Source organism: Epinephelus lanceolatus, chromosome 16, assembly GCF_041903045.1.
Source record: "Epinephelus lanceolatus isolate andai-2023 chromosome 16, ASM4190304v1, whole genome shotgun sequence".
In the NCBI taxonomy this organism is placed as follows: domain Eukaryota; kingdom Metazoa; phylum Chordata; class Actinopteri; order Perciformes; family Serranidae; genus Epinephelus; species Epinephelus lanceolatus.
This window is the reverse complement of record NC_135749.1, coordinates 36,459,509-36,475,175: the sequence shown is the minus strand read 5'-3', so window position 1 is coordinate 36,475,175 and position 15,667 is coordinate 36,459,509. Positions and strand designations below refer to the sequence as shown.

At 40.7% G+C, this 15,667-nt stretch overlaps 1 protein-coding gene across 6 annotated transcripts in view; it reads left to right on the top strand.

The window, feature by feature from the left end:
• The window catches only part of col14a1b (collagen, type XIV, alpha 1b), a 320,908-nt gene that overhangs the window by 13,736 nt on the left and 291,505 nt on the right, over window positions 1-15,667 (top strand). The window lies entirely within an intron of this gene.

Sequence of the window (15,667 nt, the reverse complement as noted above, 5' to 3'; positions counted from 1 at the left end):
AATCAGTTTGATTTTAAGCAAACCAGCAGAACCAGCATTTGTCACTGGAACATGTTATAACTGCATCAGCATCCTGCGCTGACAGTGCAGTGTGAAACAAAATACATTTCTGTATAACATACAGACTGCAGACATTTAAATATGTTTTGAAATCGGGACAGAGCTATGACTACATAAACCATGTAGGCCTATTAGTTACATCTTCTTTTGTTGTTTTTCAGCCGATTTTCTAGCCCATATATTTGGCATTACCCTGTGCAAACCTACAGTATAGGGTAGGCTGCAATAATACAATACATTTCCTCTCTGTAGCCTATATTTCTAAATTTTTCTGTATCATGATGTTATTTCTGGCCTAAATGATTCACGTTTTGTTTTAACAGGCACAGTAACTTTTTTACAGATACCGTGTTTTGTTTTTCTCAGTCGGCTATTGAAAAAAGAACCTACCACGTCACATCTGTATTGCAGTGAATTGTGGGAAATTCAATCAGTGAAATGTGCACCTCAAGCAGACTCCCTGGAATTATGCAGAAAGTCTGCTTAAAGCCCCTTGTTGTCTGGTTGAATTGTGGATTTGGACAGCCCTAAGCACTCCCTGACTTCCCGGGAATGCGCCCCAAAATCTGCGAGTCTGCAAGTGCGGTGAAGTGCGGACATTTGGATTCAGCCTTTGTCTCAGTCTGATCTCGAGTGCACAACTGATAGCTGGTTTGATTATGTAACAAAAGGGCATATTTAATGCACTCAGTGCGGACAGAGAGCTCTGATGTTACACCATGCAACATGATCAGACACTTGTTTGCAGTTCGGACACAGTGTTATTATGTTCCACTCAGGAGTGGCTGCTGAGTCAAATCGGACATTTGGTCAAATTTGGTTCACCGGTCCGGTCCGGTGTTAGGCTTAATGTCAAGCTCCCAAAATACAGAAAAACTAAATTGAACAGGAGGCAGAGTTTTCCTCAAAATTTAAATGTGACCTATTTGGCAAATCTAAATGAGGTGTTTGTTTAATGAGAGTTAATGAGAGCAAAAGTGAAAATCATGTTTTACATTCATCATCATACATCATTCATAATAAACAAGCTGCAAATAATTAGAACAGAAAATTAAACCCAAAGACAAAACTGTTTGGTTTCAGACTTGTGTGCTGTCTAAATCAGTGTGTAAGGGATAACGTTAGTGGTGGTGGATGAGAGACTGTGGACCGAGCATATTGAATATCACTGTCTACATGTTAACATGTTAATGCTTGCTGAACACATGTTTTGATTAAGTATTAGCCTTTTACTCGCTAAGGTTTAATTGCACTTAGAGTAACAAGCGTACTTGCCATCAACACAAGTAGTTTTCGAGTTATCTTCACTTCATTTCCACCTCTGCCTCTCTGCTGTTCACTGTTTACCATGTCATGTGGGTGTTAGATGTTTGTGTATGTACGTGGAGGAGGTCAGCCCCGGCACAGAGCACATGGTAGAGGCTGCAGGGTGATAATGAATTAAACAAAATGTGTAAAAGTACCGATAAAAGAACTGATAACATCAGAGCTTATCAATACTATGGTCTTTGATAATTTAGCCCCAGGGCTAATTTAGTACTGGGTTTGGGTACCTATCCCTACAAGGGATTAACCTGTACAGTCATGTCTGGTGTTCAGACACAGTTAGCCATATTCACACCTGGAAGCTGAGCAGTACAACCTCTGATGGATTGTTTTTCTAGTGCCTCACTCAAAGGCTCCTCAGCAGTGATTGCCACAGGATAATGCATCATTAAAGAAGAGCCTCCATCAGTACTTGTTGTTAGAAGACGACATTAAGGGACGTCTTAAAACAGTTCCTGTCTGTTCACAAATTATATTGATGATATGGTGTTTGTCTTTTGCTGGTGGGACAAAAATTCTAGTTATGCAGAGATGAGCACAGTAGCTGAACCTCTTCCCCTGAGGGAGAACAAATCAACTTTTTTTATGTGGGTTTCACCTGCATGCTGGTTCATAATTCACTCTGTAGAGAAAGAGACACGTAACCACACACAGCATCTGATATAACTGATACAGGGGCTGTTCAGGAGCCCACTGTGAAAACCTGTGGTTCATTGCAACAGACACATTTGGATTTATTGATGAAAGCTTCAACAAGTTTGCTTTCCACAAGTTTGTGAAAATACTTGAGCATATTTGAGTCTGGAGTTGTGAATGGGCATAAAAGTTATTGTGTAAGGATTCCCTTCAGGTGTCATTTCAAGTGGGGTTGGGAGTCGATGAGTGAAGAGTGCTTCCCCAAGCTCGATTTCATGTCAATCAATGAGGGTATGAGACTAAATATTAGAACCATCTCTCAGTATGAGCCGCTACAGTTTATTGAACACTATAATCTTCATGAAGGAAGGATTTATTTGGAGGGCTAGCCTGCATATGCTTTAGCCAGGTGTACGTAATAAACAGGTAAACTGACACCACAACTCCTGATAGGCTTGCACCAACACTGTCAGTCTCAACAGCAGTGCAGAAGGTCAAATGCATCACCTCACTGACTTCAGCCACATAGAAACTGATTTATGGTGGGCTGCTGTTCTCTTTGTCTGTGTTCTTCACAGCATAGACATTATATTGGATTTATTGCTCTTCTATTGACTGGAATCATACTTACATAATGAGGTATGAGGTATATATATGTTAGTTTGAAATCAGGCCAAGTTGTTAATATAACATCGAGTAAAAAAACAGGTGCCCTGCAGATGTTTATGGATGTGAGGTAAAGCCACATTCCAAGTCCTCATTGTGTATTATATTGTAATTATATTGTGAAGAGTTTATGAATTACATCATGTAACATCAGGGAAGCTGTTACTGAATGTTATGAAACAATAAGATAGATTATATTTTCCCAAGGTGGGGAAATTTTGCTTGAGCAATAGTAGATAGTAAATTTTATTTTGAATTACGACTTCAGCTTCCAACTATTATGAAAACAAGATAACCAAGATAAAAAATGTATAGTGATGCATTCCGTTTCACAACGATGCTCTCTTTTTGTCTTGTGTAAAAGATCCAGCGCACCTCTTTCCTTTACAGTGGTGCCCTCAGTGTTGCCAGCTTGGAAACTCACTTCCTCACTAGATTTGACGACTTATCAGACCTTCTAGTGACTTTATTAAGAATAACCCTCTGCCACCATGACTGCTGCAGTTACAGCCCATTGAGCTCTTGTTAGGAGGCAGAGCTCTCAGGATTGCATTTTACGACAGCATCACCTGAAGGTGTGGATTAGTGGAACGAGACAAAAGCAGACTGGAAGGCGAGTCCTTCTCCCGGCATCAATCCGGCAGCCTAACAGTGCAAATCGGACCATGCCAAGGTTATAACTAATGCTATAGAGTGTTGATTAGTAGGGCTGCCATCAACTAAGAATTTTCCAAGTCGACCAATTGTCATCATTTAGGGCCATTAGTCGACTAGTCACCTGCATGTTTAAGATATAAATTTAGTTATTAAACTATATATTTTGGGTGGGGCAGCACAATGGTTTGAGTTGAAGGCCTGTGAAAGAATACTATCAGTAACATTGTCAACACTCTGCTACATTACAGAGAAATACAAAACCATACTAATGAACCTTCATTAATATAGGCCTATATTTTATCTACAAGTGCACGCCTGTTAATGATGCTGTCTGCAAAGCAGTAATGAATGTGCTAAGTGGCTAATGGGCATGTAGCTACTTCCATGTTTCAGATGATACGTCATGTTTGTAGTCGACGAATGAAGATGAGTTTACATATCACCTTGGGTTTGTCCTTCACCTTCTCAAAATGATCCCACACTTTGGATTTCCTGCCCAACATGTTATTAACTAGCCTGTGGAATAACCACAGGTACCAGCCCTGGAAATTAGGGGCTGTACACATGCAGTGTCTTTAACCGCCTGGAAAACATGACGTCAGGTGCTGGGTGCTACTCCTGTGCCTTTTTTGTGCCACTTTTCAAGAGCGCTGCGACAGGTTTCATCTTAGGTTATCAAGCATTGTATAGCCTATTTACCTGAAATCCTGAGTGCAGAGCTGATCTTCTTCCAGGTGCTGTTTATAAGTGTGTAGGCCTGTCGACTGTGGGACAGATGTAAAGCTCTGGGTAGCCCTGCACGAAAATGATCAACTTTCCATATTTATCAGACTGAATATTTACAGAAGAAGGGAAAGATATCTGTTGGCTGTGATTGGTTTGTAACGTGACTCCTGTCTGACTGCTGAGCGGGGCCTCTTTCTGTGTCTGTCCTTTCAAATTAAAAGTCCCACACGGTCCAGTCATATAGATTTTGATTTGTTTTTACAAGGCACAGCTGCTCATTGAGTTTCATGTTTGTTTGTTTGTTTGTTTGTTTGTTTTTCTGCAACTAAGCGACCAATGAAATCTGTCTGACTAATGACCTTTCTGGTTGACTGATGTTTGGTCGACTATGGGGCAGCCCTACTTCACAGTCTTTCAACATGGCGTCTCGATCACTAGGACGAAAGGGTCAAAATGTTTCTATGTATGATTGAGATGTTCAACATAAAGACAGATACCCAGGCCCCAACAGGTAGCAGCTGAGAGAGGGCTATGGATGCTGTAAATATTACTAGTGTGGGTGCATGATGTTTTACCACCAACTGTTGAACATAAAAATGCTCAGTGGGCTTTGACAAGCATTCATTCATGTACCTATTGTTTGTATTTTATTTTCATTTCTATAAAATTACTGGTGTGGTATGTGGTCTAACTTCACACTCAGTTTCACTTCACAGCACTGACAAATACACGGCAACTCTTCCTCTCACGATTTAGGTTAATTTTAGGTGTTACTCATTAGCATAAAGAAGTTAAAAATGGATACAGAGAGAAGAAACAGAGAAGATAAATCACAGATGATACACACAGCGTGTGTGTTTGTGCACGCAAAACTTGGAGAAAGGGTGTGTTGTTGTTGTATGTATTGCAGTCAGAGAAAATAGATGCAAGGGCATGAGTTGCTGTAAAAATTTATTAGTGTTCTTCAGTATTTTAAAGTTATGACGAAATGTTTCAATGATTTTTTTCCTTCCTTCTTTATTGCAGTGAGAAAAGGTGCAGCTGCATGTACTGCTGTAAAAACTGTCCTCTCCCTTGTTACTGTTATGACGGAAAGCTTCAAGAATTCATTTTGTTAAGGACTTGAGTTATAGCACAGTTAAAAAGATTCCCAAAGTTAGGTGTGAGGCCCAGTAGGGGTCCCTTAGTGGGTTTGTGGAGATTTGGTTAAATTTTACTTTTATTTCAGTTGCGAGACACCAGACACTCATGCAATTAAGAAAGATTATACTGTATAAGAAAGATGAGTTACGACTGTTCTGATAGGTTTACATATAGTATGAGTTGTACTTCACTGAGACAGGAAGGAATAATTTGTCCCCATTTTTTCAGCCTTGTCTGCAGTTGAAGTAACTTTTAAATTCCATAATATATCATAACTAATTTCTGATAATCAGGGCTGTTTCAAGACACTCTGGGGGCCCCAGGCAAGAGGCACCTTGGAGGCCCCCTGGCATCTGTGACCCCCGTTCAACCCACAACTGGCAGGATTCGCCTTTCCTTTCTGCTGCTGGTTGAAATCTGTCCTCACACAGCTTGCTCCTGAATGATTTGTTTTGCTTGCGCAAAACTATTTTTTTTATATTTTTATTACATGTAAAAAGAAAGACATAATAACTTTCACTGCTTAAAGATACTCAATAGCTAATATAATAATACAAACCACTGCAGCAGCATATTGAGTGCCAGGTGGCCAGCGCGCGCTGTTATTGGACGCCGCATGGACACTCACCCTCTTGCAATTGGACTTTGACCACAGTAGTGGTACCGTGAGGTACCGTAGTACTACGGTACTCCAACAATGCTAGCGCGGGTGGCAACCAATCATGCGGGACATGGTCTCAATTTGCAATCCTATTTGTTCTTTTTAAATTAATATATTTTCTAAAAAGCAATTATTTAGAAAGGAAAAAGAACGGATAAGACTACTGATAAAGTACGAAATCAATAAGGAGTATTTATAAGAGTAGCAGTATCGATAAAATCTTAACGATACCCATTCCTATTCCTAACTTAGCCTGACTTTTTTAGTAAGGACACCTAGCTTAGGAGGGATTGAGGAAAATTCTCAGAGCAACTCTGAGCAAGGATGGGACAGAAACTTTTATCTTAGTGAGGTGGTATGGTTGACCTGTCCTGAGGTGTGACACATTCTTTTAACAGACGTGATTGGTTGTCACAGACACGTCCTGTATTGAGCCTGCAAGGTGTGGACACCCAGTGGAAGTGAAATGAACTACATCACAATATGAGACTGTAAAAGTGTTGTCATTGTTTGATCACTGCTGATGTAAGGTTGAGACAGACAAATGTAATCACTGCTGCACTGTTGCATTTTTCCAGTTGCCAAATAAATTAGAGTTATGATCACACTAAATTCTGGAGTTCTTGCGTGGGAGATCTGTGTATATCCCCAATGAGATCACCTGCAGGATCTCATCGGTAACATTTCATCATCTGCTCTCATTCAGTAATTTGAGAATATTTCTCCCATCTCTTTGTCTCTCTGCCATTTTCCACTGCTTAAAAAACACTTAAGCCTCCCAAAAGGGGGTCATCCCTATGTTTCCCGGGTTCTATGTTTCCCGGGTTCTATGTTCCCTGCTTACCACCCAGAAAGGTTCTATGTTTCCCGGGTTCTATGTTCCCCGCTCAACCAAATAGGGTTCTATGTTTCCCGCTTACTAAAAAAAAAGGTTCTATGTTCCCCGCTTATCCAAATAACCCGAGAAACATAGAACCTTTTTTGCAGGGTTAAGTGGGGAACATAGAACCCGGGAAACAGATACACTCCCAAAAAAGCCCTCCTCCTTACTCGTTTCTTAGAAAATGTCATAATTCTGAGAATTGTCTTAGAATGTTGGCATGAGGAGCAGCTCTTTGTACTAGGAAACTTTATGAATACAGCCTCTGGTCCCTGAAGCTACACATCAACTTATTTCTAATATCCATGTATTGTAGGTATGAGGGGAAAAAATCGGTACTACATAATATGGTGATATGATATTTTGTGTGACGACATTGTATCGATAGCCTACATGCAGGGGCGTATAAAAGTGCAATAAAAGTGATTATCGCAATATATTGTATCGCACAGCTCAGCATGTGACAATATCGCAATATTATCTTATCGTGACCTAAGTATTGTGATAATATCATATCATGAGTCCTCTGATGATTCCCACCCCAATGTATTGAATTTGTGAATGAATGTGAGCAAACAGGTTTTTGAAATCCATAAGGAAAAAGTCTATTATCTTTGATTGCCTATCTCAATTTTTTTTTTTTTTTTTTAAGATCAGTTTGTGGATTTCTTCTCTTTCGATGTTGTAAAGCTTTATACTGTATATTACTGCCACCATCTGTCCTCATGCACTGGTGCCCTCAGCCTAGGCTAAAATTCAAAATTGTACCCCTCCTTTTACATGTGCATGAGTATTTACACATATTTTGGCAGAAGACAACATAGAAACAATAAAGAGATATGTATCAGTGACCTCAGCATCACTAGTGGTCAAAAAACTACACACACATACTCATTTACATTACCAAGCGGGGACAACTTCCGCCTCTCTGCTCCAACACTGACTGACAGCTGACTCCACTCATTCACCCTCACCACTGCCCCAGGGCCGCTACAATATGCTATCTACAGAGATAGCACTGGCGATCTGAACCGGTCAGTGTCGAAAAAAAGCACTTTTATACGGGACGCATTTGCCCCCATTACCGTTTTGGCTTGTTTCGCAGCTCAATACTGAACCAATTTTAGAACGAGTGGTACCCATGAATCATACGCACACCTAGACATGGGGAAATAGAGCCCAGGTTGAAAAATACCGAAGCTGTCCTTTAAGGGACATGTTTCAGGTACAGCTTTGATCAGGTCTAAAAAGTCAGGCCCAAAGCTACGTGAACCCGCCTAGTTTCTGTCCATGCCCAATCTGAGCCTGAAGCACAGCAGCAGTAGCTTGTACCTTATCTTGTAATAAATATTTTAATATTAGGAATATTAAAACATTTATTGCAAGCTGGCAAGGGCTGACGTGTTTCCTCACATTACTTCTCCTTCTTCTCTTCCTTCTGTTAATTAAAGGACTGTTGTCAGCTCTGTGTCTTGCGCACCATAGATTTGGCAGAATGGGCTGTGCCCCTTGGTGTGACTCTGTCTTTGAGTTTGCACGGCGGTCCACACTACTGCAGCAGGCAGATGATGGTCACAACCCTTGGCTACATGTCACGCACATCTCTCCTGCTGCTGGGGAAGCAAAGGCAAACACTGCCAACCAAGTTGCCTTGTAGCCCTTTGCTCTCTCTTTTGTTTGGTTTCCCTCCCATCCAATGCATCTCTTGCCATTTGTACACAAGAGCTGCCAGTTTTAAGCATCTCGTGTCCAGTGTACTGGAGTTTGTGTACTGTATGTGAACAAATGACCCCCTAATTATAATGTTTTGTTAGTTTAAATCTAATTCTAAATCTCAACAGTGTCATTAGTTGTAATGGGCTGATGGCAACACAGCTTGTACATTATTCATGACATTACACAGACTATAAAAAACATGGGGGAATTGGCATGAACCCAGTGCGAATGAAGCCCGAGGGGATTTCGTAAAATAACAGCCAGCCGGGTTCAGGCCCATTTGTGTTTGGGCAGAGAATCAAAGCTCTAGTTTCAGGTGTCTCAGCCCAGTGTTATCATCACTACTCACTACCACTGCCAAACTGTAAGTGAGATATGGAAGTTATGTTTGTTGGTCCTTAGCTCTCAGCCTTGAACTTGTTCAGTCAGTAGAACTGAACAGCGACTGTTGATTTCTGTGCTGTTGTTTACTGGGTGTTTCGAGGTAGTTTATGGATATCCCAAAATGATATCAGGTGGGTAGGAAAAAAGGCAGAAACAATCTCAGTAGAAACATGCGCCCACATACTGAATATATGCTCCCAAAAAGATCATTTATTAGGTTCAATACTAATGTTTTGGCATCAGGTAATATTCAGTATGTGACCACAATGGTCCACATGTGGACTGATTCAACCAGGCTGTAAATTTCAAGGGCGAGCCCATCAATTATGTCAATGAGCTCACATTAAATTATTAACAATATTTACAAGACAAAACTCAAATAAATAGCAGTGAATCACTGAGGTGCGATCTAATGCTTAACCTCCTGCAAGAAAGATCAACTCAGTAGTTATGTTGCTAGTAAAAACAAATAATATAGGCCAGTAGACAACTTGTTTCAACAGTTGAGATAGACAAGTTTAAACAAAGATACAAAGACCAATCACTGTTCATGTCTTCAGATTCCATGAGTCACACCTGGGTTGAATCAAGTGAAGTCCATGTGGAATATTGCCTGTTGAAGACGAATAATGTTGAAACGTTGTTAATGTACGTAAAAAAAACCCATATTTTTTAGATCTTTTGAGACTGTGTCAGACTGGAAACCTAACACTTTGCCAGAGATAAACTCACCCACTTCATATTTTTATTTACCTCTACCCTGCTGGATGCACCAATTCATTGTAGCCTGAAGTTTGAAGGTGAAGTCAACCTCTGCCACTAGTGCTGCTGTCAGCCAGCGGCGGTGTAAACCTGTAGCTTTTGGTATGGGTTGGCCGTCTGTTTGATCAAAGTAATGGAGAAAATGTCAGATAAGATGCAGTAAGCACAGGCAGCCATCCCCTGACACCGCAGGGGAGAGTCGAATGGATGGAGGGAATGACACAGGAATATAAAAAGAGGGAGATGCTAGAGGGCAGGATGAAGGATGGAGCAGGAGAGACATGGAGAGAGAGTAAATGGAAGGATGGATGTTGAGTATAGATAAATAAAAGGTAAAGCAGCAGGACAGTAAATCCAGAGAAAATCCGGTCATCTGCGGCTTCTGTCAAAAAGCAAAAACTTGTTGGTCTTTTCTGATTTCTAAGTTGTAGTTTGCTACGGTGTTCTGATACAGTATGCAGAGTTCCTTTTAACCATTGCAAACCTCTTTTGTCACATGATGTGAATGCTTTCCAGTTCAACAGTAGCAAGTACTGTCGCCTCCCGTGTGCTAGAAAACTTTAGTGCCTTTTTCATATTCTTTCAGGTGTCCAAATCATTTTGACATTTTCACCAAAGCACGATGGCCTCATTTCTGAGACATGCCTACACAGCTCGCTTTGCAACATGTTGCCTTTGGGTAATGCTGCGTTTTGAAGAAAATGAGAAAAAAAAAAATCTGATTTCAGAAAGTAACTGGAAGTGCATGGATGGCTGCGTGCCTTCTGGGCCAAGTGAGGGAGGTGAATGACGGGGACGATCATCTTCTCACTGTAGGCCGCTGGTATCAGTGTACAGTAAGGGTAATGAAGGTGGAGAAGCAGTGACAGAGCGGTAGTTAATTTTCTTAAACAGCAGGGAGTTTTTGTGGAGCTCTGCTGGATGGTTTCATTCAGCATGTCTTTTCCTGGTTTAAGTCAGCACATGACTCAGACTCTGTAATATTTGAAACATATACAGACAGATGCAACACATGCACATTATTGCTACTGCTAGAGTGTGAAGACTAGTTGATTATGATGTAATGTAACTGCATGGTATCAATTTCTATTTGAAAGAAAATGCCTTAATTGTAGATTTTCTTTTGTCTTTTAGGAGTTTCAGGAACCAATTACTGCCATAAAAGGTGCATTAGCATATTTTCTGTGCTATCAGTTATTTTGCTGGAGCAGATGGTGGAAAGTTTTTTTTAATCAATCATTTTTACATAAAGAAATTTGGCTTTGATAGTTGAAAATTTAAGAAGATTTATTGATCCCAACTGTTGTGCAGTAAAAGTAAAATAACTGAGCAGGAGGCAAAATGACAAATTGAATTTTATTACACAGAAAAAGCAAAGAAGGAATCAGAGCTTTCTTCATCACAAACTCTCAAACTCATTTGCATGTGCAGCTCTGGTGATCTTGGACTTCCCAGTCGATATCTGTGGACATGATACACTCTCTCACAAAGCCAGGAAATAGAAACCTACGCTTCTCAGTCAATCTGTAAACTGCTGACTTCTGCCAAACCCTCTGCTGCTACGACAGCAAAGCACATTTGGCAGGATTAGATGTTCAAAACATATATTATATTTGATTTTTATTTACACTCCTTATTACAGTTTTCTTCATATTCCTGGTTTATATCTTTGTCCTTATTTGTGTTCCCTCTAGTCTCTGCTGCTGTGATAAGCTGTCGTCACCTCAGGCGTTAATAAAGTTAATCTTTCCTTTCCTCAGTTTGTGAAGCCAGAGGGCTTCGAAATGTTTGTTTTCTTTTCTTGTCAGTTTAAGTGATCATGTCACTTTCAAATTACTCAAGATGTTTTTCTCATATCTGGAAATAGTTTAAAGCTATTGAGAGTGCAGACAGGCGTGTAGTAGGTGTGTACACTTCATTTGTATAATGATAGTCTGGTATGGTGGTTTGAGAGACAGTTCAATAACTGAAGTTCATTAAAAGGTTACTTAGGTTTTCAGACAGATTGTGGGTAGTATGTGTGACCATAGTAAACTTCCCTCCATCTTACCAGTGCTTAGATCTCCTTAGATCTGCTCACCTCTCAGCAGTTCTTTGCTAGATGACGCATGTAGTTATGCATAGATACCATCCGCCACCCAGGCTTCCACCATGGACACTTTGATCGAACAGTAAAACGAGGCAGTGGTGATCAAATATAAACCGAGATTATGTCACTGCATTGCATATTTCTCGCCTAAAATGTTCTTTAGAAACATATTTTATTGCTCTCTTTAGCTGAAATAGTGAGAGATTATGAACCAGAAGTTGGCCGGAAAAACAGAGATCAAACAGTAAAACTCAACAGGGCTTATCAAATATACACTCACTGGCCACTTTATCAGGTACACCTTGCTAGTACCGTGTCGAATCAGCTCTTGCGGTCAGAACTGCCTTAATTCTTGCTGTCATAGATTGAACAAGGTGCTGGAAACATTCCTCAGAGATTTTGGTCCATATTGACATGATAGCATCACACAGTTGCTGCAGATTTGTCAGCTGCACATCCATGATGGGAATCACTCGTTCCACCACATCCCAAAGGTGCTCTGTTGGATTGAGATCTGGTGACTGTGGAGGCCATTGGAGTACAGTGAACTCATTGTCATGTTCAAGAAACCAGTTTGAGATGATTTGAGCTTTGTGACATGGTGCATTATCCTGCTGGAAGTAGCCATCAGAAGATGGGTACACTGTGGTCATAAAGGGATGGACACGGTCAGCAACAATACTCAGGTAGGCTGTGGTGTTTAAACCATGCTCAGTTGGTACTAAGGGGCCCAAAGTGTGCCAAGAAAATATCCCCCACACCATTACACCACCACCACCAGCCTGAACCGCTGATACAAGGCAGGATGGATCCATGCTTTCATGTTGTTTATGCCAAATTCTGACCCTACCATCTGAATGTCCCAGCAGAAATCCAGACTCAGCAGACCAGACAATGTTTTATCAATCTTCTATTGTCCAGTTTCAGTGAGCCTGTGTGAATTGTATAGCCTCAGTTTCCTGTTCTTAGCTGACAGAAGTGGCACCTGGTGTGGTCTTCTGCTGCTGTAGCCCATCTGCTTCAAGGTTCGACGTGTTGTTGGTTGAGAGATGGTCTTCTGCAGACCTCGGTTGTAACGAGTGGTTATTTGAGTTACTGCTGCCTTTCTATCATCTTGAACCAGTCTGGCCATTCTCCTCTGACCTCTGGCATCAACAAGGCATTTTCACCCAGAGAACTGCTGCTCACTGGATATTTTCTCTTTTTCAGACCATCCTCTGTAAACACTAGAGATGGTTGTGTGTGAAAATCCCGGTAGATCAGCAGTTTCTGAAATACTCAGACCAGCCTGTCTGGCACCAACAACCATGCCACGTTCAAAGTCGCTTAAATCATCTTTCTTCCCCATTCTGATGCTCAGTTTGAACTTCAGCAGGTTGTCCTGACCATGTCTACATGCCTAAATGCCACATGATTGGCTGATAAGCTATTTGCATTAATGAGCAGTTGAATAGGTGCACCTAATAAAGTGGTTGGTGAGTTTAAACTAAGACTCCGTTACTGCATTGCCTATTTCTCTCTCCAGATGTTTTCAGAAACACCTTCTGGTAGTTGTACATTTTCTACCTCTTGGAAATACCGAATGCCACAGTCCTTTTCCTCTGTTTTCGCTGGTCATTTAGCACCAATTTCCAAAGTGTTTGCATCTTTCTGCTGCATAGACAGCCCAGTTTTATTACAAGTGGTGAAATACTTCTTTAATGGCATTCTCCATAAAAAGTGTCTTCATCAGCAGCCATTTGCTTTGCTGAAGTGTCCTTGAACAAGACATTGAGCCCCAACTTGCTCACATGCCTGAATTAACTTAAATACCAAAGACAGAGTAAAGGACCCACATATAGCCTCTCAGAGCTCATTTAAAATCAAATACTTAAAATACACTTTGCAGCAGTATATTATGTGTGAGTGTGGCAGCTGTGGCTCTGCGAGTAGTCAGCAGGGCTGGCAGTTTGATCCTCAGCCCATTGGGTGTAAATGGTTGAATGAGAGACCAGGAGTTTTTGAAAAAAGCAGCATATAATTGCAGTTTATTCCATTCCATAGTAGTATTAACTCATATAAGCAGTTTTTAGCCACTGCCTCGTTGGCTAAAATCAATCTTTACCAAAAGAGCAGTTCACAGAACTGAGTTGCAAAAGCATTTGCGAGAGCCTTTTGGGGGTTTGTCGCAGTTCAGTGAAGGTACAGCAGACGATGATTCATGCACCTGCAGATGCATGTCTGCCCTCAGTGTGAGTCAGAAGTCAAACTATCTTGTGCTCCAAAAAATACATCATTCTAGGTTGTACCTGTATGCTTCTCTGTATGCCGAGAAATGGGATTTGGCACAAGCACATTTTGGATACGCCTGTGATGTGTGGAGTACGCTGAGTGCTCTGTAAGCTGGAAACTGGATAACCAAAAAAAAAAGATAGATTTTTATGGAGATTCTTGGAAAGTTATCAATTGGTCTTATCTGAAATTCAGTATAATTGTTTGCCTTAAGTCATCATCTGCTTATGTTGTATTATCTTTGTACTATGGATGGCCGCCCACCCATGACTTGCTTATGTTAACTTTATTGATGGGTTAGAATTGTTTTTGGTTCTTTGGTATAATGTGAGTTCTACTTTGTAACCTAAAGTAATTGTTTCTGTCACCTTTTCTTGTTTTCTCAGAATTTTGAGTTTACTTATTTCAAAGTGATGATACAGATGCTGTTTTCTTTTGTCTTGTCTTCCTCCTGTCATCCTTTTTTTTGCCTTCCCTTCACTGTTTTCTTTTCTTTTCCTTCCCATCCTGCTCCAGCTCTTATCAGTTGTCCATCACCTGTCCATATAGTCTGCCTCTCTCCTTTTGTGTTGTATTGAGCTGTGTGTTGCTGTTCCAGGCCAGCAGAGTTTAAGTGCATGCCAGGTGTTCAAAAAAACTTCTTCCTAAAATACAAGTCCACAGTCCATTGTGTGGATGTCTCTCAGATTTATATTTCCACATAACACAAATTTGTAACATTTTACCTGCAGTGGGTACCTACAATGCTCATCTTCAGGTTCATGCTTGTATTTCGTGTTTCCATTAGAACATATCTACATGCTTTAGGTTCAAAAAACAGTTTATTTTCTTCATACTGTCTGTGCTGGAACATCTGTATTCACCCTCTGTCTGAAACACTTTGTTTTCACACCCCTTCCTAAAAAAGCCCAGTCTGCTCTGATGGTCAGTGTATTCAGGTTCTCCATATCTTGGAGTTTCTGCACCATCATTGCAGCTGAGGAATGACTTTAAATGCCAATTCACAGTTTCGGTGTATCTCTTAGCATTCAGATGCCTTTACTCTTAGCATTTAGATTTTAGCATTCAGGATGTGTGTCCGCATGGTGTTTTTCTTTGGCAGAGTGGTGGCATGGCACTTGGAGCACTTCATCAAAAGTGTTCCCAGCGTTTTCTTTAATGACACACTCCGCTTGGGTTTCTTGTTTCTATGATATTATCTCCACATTAATGTTAACTTGGTAGCAATCAGAGAGTTGACTACACAGTTAACAGCTACCTTTTAATGTGTAAGCTGGTAAAACCACAACACTCGCTGCCCTCCCACAGATGGGCTTTTCTGTCTTTGCTGTGGAAGTTGACGACTGACTTACTGCTCGGGATAGATAGTAGCTAAAGGTGAAACAGTGCCTTTCTTAAACATTCAGAGACTTTCAACTACCAGCTTTCGGTGTGGGAACTAAAAAACCAAAGCAATCTCAAAATATACACTAGGCACTCTAGGTGGCCGCATGCAGCCGCATATGCTCTCTCTTCAATGGGAACAATTGAAAAACAGACACTGGCACTCAGAAAAAAACATGCTAAGTGGACACAGGTCTGTGACAGAGCCTCAGACTGACAGAAATAAAGATATGGGTTTGTTTTACAGTCCTCACTGTTTGCATGTTCTCCCCATTAAAGTGATGATAAAATTTTCTTAGAAATTATT